Source organism: Cynocephalus volans, chromosome 3 (genome assembly GCF_027409185.1).
Source record: "Cynocephalus volans isolate mCynVol1 chromosome 3, mCynVol1.pri, whole genome shotgun sequence".
NCBI classification, from domain to species: Eukaryota; Metazoa; Chordata; class Mammalia; order Dermoptera; family Cynocephalidae; genus Cynocephalus; species Cynocephalus volans.
The window spans coordinates 140,922,189-140,928,668 of NC_084462.1; positions in this window are offsets into that span (position 1 = coordinate 140,922,189).

The window sequence follows — 6,480 nt, forward strand, 5'->3', positions numbered from 1 at the left end:
GATCAAGAAATAAAGAGGAAGACACAAATTACCAATATCAGGAGAGTGAGATGGCATCACTACAGATTGTATTTATAGCTATTAAAAAGACAATAAGGGCATATCATGAGCATCTTTATGTCAGTAAATTTGACAACTTAGCTAAAATAGAAAAATTCCTTGAAAGACACAAATTATCAAAGGTTACTCAGAAGAAATAGATAACTTGAATAGAGCTATATGTATTAAAGAAAAGGAATTTAAGTTAAAAATCTTCCCATAAAAACAAACCAAAAACTCCAGGTCCAGCTGACGTCACTGGTGAATGCTACCAAACATTAAAGAAAGACATAATACTGATTCTACTCAAACTCTTCCAAAAAACTGATGAGGCAGAATGCTTCCAACTCACTCTACAAGTCCAACATTACTCTGACACCAAAACCAGACAAAGGCATATCAAGAAAAGAAAACTAAAGATCAATATCCTTCATGAACATATATGCAAAAATTCTAAATAAAATTTTAGCAAACAAAATCCAACAACATATTAAAAGGATAATACAACATGGGTCAAGTGGAATTTATTCCAGGAATACAGTATTGATTTAATGTTTTTAGAAAATCAATCAATGTAATTCACATTAACAAATTAAAAAAGAAAACCTTATGATGCAGAAAAAACATTTATCCATTCTTGATAAAAACTCTCAGTGAAGTGGGAATAGAAGGAAACTTCCTTAACCTGAATAGCCAAAACAACTCTGAGTGAGAACTAAGTTGGAAGCCTAACATTACCTAATTTCAAGATTTATTATAAAGCTACAGTAATCAAAACAGTGTGATACTGGAATAAGATGAACAAACAGATCAATGGAACAGGAAAGAGTCCAGAAATAGCCTACACATATATGGACAAGTGATTTTTGACAAAGGTGTAGAGGGAATATAGTGAAGATAGGACAGCCTTTTAAAGAAATGGTGCTGAAACGATTGAACATTGAGGTACAAAACAAAAAAAAAACAAAAAACTTCGATCCACACTTTGCATCATATACAAAAACTCAAAATGGATCACAACCTTAAATAGATCACAAAATGGATCACAAAACCAAAAACTGTAAAACTTCTAAATGAAATATAGGAGAAAGATTTTCTGACCTTGTGCTTAACTGGTTAGGCAAATATTTCTTAGATGCAACACCAAAAGCACAATCCATAAAGGAACAAATTGATAAATTGGAGTTCATCAGAATAAAAATTTCAACTCTTTAAAAGACACTGTTAAAAGAATAAAAAGACAAGAAACAGACCGGGAGAAACTATTTGCACAGCATATATCAGATAAAGTACTTGTATCCAGATTACATAAAGAACTGTCAAAACTCAACAGGAAAAAAAAAAAAGTGCAATTTTATAAAAAGGACTAAAGATGTGTACATACATTTCACCTAAAGATGTGCAAATAAGCAATAAAAAAGGTATTCATCGAGAGAATGAGAGGACAACAGACTGGGAGAAAATATTTGCAAAAGACATTCCTGATAAAGAACTGTTACACAAAATGTATAAAGAACTCTTAAAACTCAACACTAAGAAAACAGCCTGATTTAAGAAGGGGCAAAAGATTTGGAACAGACATCTCACCAAAGAAGATATACGGATGGCAAATAAGCGTATTAAAAATGTCCAATATAATACATCATTTGGGAATTTGGGAATTGCGAATTAAAACGATGAGATAACACTACATTTCTACCACAGTGGTGAAAATCCAGAGCACTGACAACATCCAATACTGATGAGAGTGTGGAGCAATTAGAACTCTGATTCATTGCTGGTGAGAATACAAAACAGTGTAGCCACTTTGGAAGACAACTCGGCTGTCTTTAGTTTCTTACGAAACTAAACATAATGTTACCACATGATCCAGCAATTGCACTCCTTAATATATACTGCAATGAGTTGAAAACCATGTCCACATAAGAACCTGCACACTTGCTTACAGCAGCTTTACGAGTATTCACAATTGCCAAACTTGGAAGCAACCAAGATATCCTTCAAGTACGTGAGTGGATAACTGCAGTACATCCCAATAGTGGGATGATACTCAGCACTAAAAGAAATACGCTATCAAGCCATAAAAAGACATGGAAGAAACTAACATGCATATTAGTGGGTGGAAAGATGCAGTTGATATGTGCAGTTGATGTTCTCAGCAGACCAAAATCCCTTCAACTGTCATGAAACCACAGGTGTTGATTAAAATGATTGGAGACGTGGAGGAAGACACAGCAGATGTAGATGCAGGTGAAGAGCGGGGGCCACTGCTCTCTCAGGCGAGTATCGCCGACCCAGCCGCTGTTCCAGCTTTTATTACATTTAGCAAGCTTGTGCATGTGAGATAAGCATTAATGCATAAATTCTGTTATACTTTTCTCAAGAGCAGAAGGCCATTACTTCCCTTCTCAAGCACTTGGTTATCTATAATTCGCCTCCTGGGAACATCCCAAGAAAGTGTTCTCACAACTTCAAGCGTTCTCAAGGATTGTTTGCAATCCTTGACATTTCTTGGTTAACTCGTTTGCGAGTTCACCAAGTGAACACGTCCTTGGGTGCTGACCACAGAAGTCCATTAACCATATCCTTCACACAGGGGAGGAAACAGACATGAATTCAGCCGCACTGCAAGGTGCATGACCTGAAGAGACACAAAGAAGGCAGAGAAAAGATTCCATGGGAGCGCACATGGGAGCCCCGAGCTCACGGTCCTGGGCATGCTGACTGTGCAGTTCCTTGCTAGGCAGTCAGCTTTCCGAGGACAGGACCTGTACTTTGCTTACTTTTTTGTCATTAGTGCCTAGCCCGGGGCTCCATGCAGAGCTGGGGCTCGAAGCTGCTGACTGATTGAATTAACGACAGTAAGAAGCCTAACAAAATAATCAATGACACAGCTGGAATGTATGGGAAGTCCCCCAAACACAAATGGGCTATATCCCCAAAGGTTATGATGTATCAGGGGTTTGGCCTCGGAATTCATTTCTTACCAAAAATCCTATAAGCAGGTGGTCAGCTTCCTGCAGTAGCCAACCCATAGAACTTATTTAACCTTATCATGTAAACAGACTATGTCTTTGTCATCACAAAGGCAGCAGTAGAAGCAGTGTCATTATGATTAAAACACATTTAACGATGTCATGATCCTCAGAAACTTTTCGTGGTCATTCTGAGGTTCTCTGAGGCTGCAGATGTGAGGGAGACTTGCTCTGAGGAGAGAATGAAGGTGAAAACTGATCAAGCTGAGGAGAGCTTGGGGAGCTCCCAGGCAATGAAAGGGATATCCAGCTTGTCTCATGGCATGGCAAGTCAGAGTGCCACTGGTTTCTTTCTCGGCCACCCCTAGCACTTTGAATTGGAAGGACCAAAATCCAATTCAAATCGACTTAAGCAAAACAAGGGAATGAGGCTCCTATCACACAAAGTCCAGTAGATCTTATTTTCAGGCATGGCTGGACTGAGGAACTCAAACACAGCAGCAGAACGCAACTTCTATTTCCTTCTTGGTTCTTCTTTCATCTCTGTGGCTTCGTTCTCAGTGTGAGCTCTCCATGTTGCCGCAAAAATGTCCCTGACAATTCTGCCAGCCTCAGCTGACTGGTGACAGTGCAGAGTTGTATTTGACCCTCTGGAGACAAGAAAAGTCGAATATACTGATCCTGTCATTATTTTCGAATGGCGATATTTTGTTCATCGTTGTTTTCTTTCTAGCATTAATTTTTATTTTAAAATACATATTACATTAAAATGTTATTTACCTTGAAAAAATAAAATAAAATGCATATTAGTAAGTGCAAGAAGGCAATCTGGAAAGGCTGTATACTGTATGGTTCCAACTATGTACTTGACATTCCAGAAAAGGCAAAACCATGGAGATGGTGAAAACATCGGTGATTGCTGGAGGTTAGAGGAGGGGGAGGGATGAGCAAGTGGAGCACAAGGGATTTTCAGGACAGTGAAACAATTTTCTATGATACTATCATGGTGGATACATGTCATTCTACATTTTTCCAAACAATTATACATTTGTACAACACCAAGAGAGAACCCTAATCTAAACTATGGACTTGGTGATAATGATGTGTCAATGTAGGTTCATCAACTGTAGCAAATGTACCACTCTGGTGGTGGATATTGATAGTTGAGAAGGCTACGCATGTGTGGGGAAAAGGGCCGTGTGGGAACTCTATTTTCCACCCAGTTTTGCTGTGAACCTAAAACTTCTCTAAAAAGTAAAGTCTATAAAAAAGTCGTTCAAAATCATTAGGCATTAGGGAAAGGCAAAAATAAAACCATGGGGAGATCCATTACACACACACTAGAATGGCTAAAATTAAAAAGGTGACCATAGCAAATGTTGACAACAATATGAAGCACATGGAAATCTTATACACTGGGTATAGGAATGCAAAATGATATAACCATTTTTGAAAACTGGCATTTTCTTTAAAAAAAAAAATACATAACTACCATATGATCCATCTATTTCATCTTGGGTATTTACCCAAGAGAACAGGAAAGATACATCCATATGAACATCTGTATATACATGTTTATAGCAGCTTTATTTGTAATAGTCAAAAAATGGAAACAATCCAAATGTCCATCAACAGATGAATGGTTAAACAAATTTCAATATATCCATAAAAGGGAATACTACTTACCAATAAAAATGAACTATTGATACAATGACATGGATGAATCTCAAAATAATTACCCTGAGTGAAAGAAGCCAGACAATAAATGAGTATATACTGTAAGATTCTATTTATATAATGCTCTAGAAAATGCAAACCAATCTGTAGTGACAGAAGGTAGGAAATGGTAGCAGGGAGGGTGAGGAAGGAAGGGTGGAGGAAGGTATTAAAAAGGTGCCTGAGGAAACCTTTGGGGATGCTGGATATGATTACTATCTTGACTTTGATGATGGTTTCATGGATGTATACGTACATAAAAGTTTATCAGATTGTACACTTTAAATATATGCAATTTATTGTATATCACGTATACCTCAATAAAACTGTTGAAGAGAAAGAGCTATCATCCAGCACAGAACTGTGTTTGGGGACACTATTAATGCTATCTCAATTTAAAAAGACCAAAGCTTTATAAGAATTCTGAGCACCAAATTAGCAAGCATGGTGTCTACATTTGAGAAGAAAATATCTATCTTTACCATAGAAACTTGTCTGAAAATGTTTCAATTACTTTTCCTCATGTTCTCTGTGGTAATTTTAACTTCAGTAATCTGTTTATTTCTAATTGCTGTAATAATTCTCTTACCTTTATATGCCACTTCTTACTTTGTCCCTAAACACCCACCTAGTCTGGACAGGTTCCCTATCCCCACCTCACTGTACATAGCACAGGGATTAACGCTGAGCTCAGTGCAGGTGAAGGACGGGAAGGGGAGTGGGAGAGTGGGTTAGAAGACAAGTGTAATCAACCTAAAAGAGATCATTTTGAGCTGGGCTAAACCCATTGCCAAGATTCTGAACAAAAAACCTGTTCCAGAGTGCCAGTAACACTTACTGGATGCTAATGTTGTCTTCTCCTCTGTGTTTACAATCAGGTTTTCTCAATAACAAAGTTCCCAACCAGAAAATTGAGTTATTATAGGAGGAAAGAGACGGCATTCAAGAAAGCAAGAAGATGTAACTTGTACCTGCTAACTCCTAATTTGCTAGGGCTGGGCCTACGTCTCCGCCCCACTGGTGAGCACCTTGCTATATGCACACACTAGTAATATTGGTAAATAGTACATTAGTAAATAGCAGCTGAATAACCTAACAAAAAAGAAATTATTTACTTATTTAGGTTCTTACCTAGCTTATGCCTTCTCTTTGCTTTAGTATAAAAACCAAAACTCTGGTATTTGGAGCAAAATCTTACTTACCTCCTTTCTTTTCGCTATGTCTGTTGAATAAGACAAATACTAGAAAGAAAAGCACTTAGGCCAGTAAGTTTGGTGGGTTTCTCAGAGTTATTTTTGTTCTGGGACCTTTGACTGTCAGGCCTAGACCAGCACATTAACATTTTTTTTTTTAAACTGAATATTATTGCTTCAAAATTCCTCCCTCCTCCCGCTATTGAGTTAAGGTGGTTGGAGACCTTGGACTGCCGGATCCTTTCAGGTGACAAGGGAGACCAAGGGTGGGGAATACGTGCTAGTGTTAGGTACTGTGAGCTTGATCTTAGACTCAGTTTTGCAGGTGACATAACAGACGCCGAAGGACGACCCAGGACTCCAGCTAACCAGAGTCCCCAGCATGCTGTGATTTGACTGAGTGTCCTAAACATAGGGGCAGGGGTGTGTTTGGGGAAGGGGTTGAGAACTTGGAGTACGGCAGGCCTGGGTTCGAACAGAGTTTTGCTACTCGGTGGCTGTGGGACCTGCCACACTGGTCCTTCTGGGACCCTCGGTTTCTTCATCTGTCCAAAAGC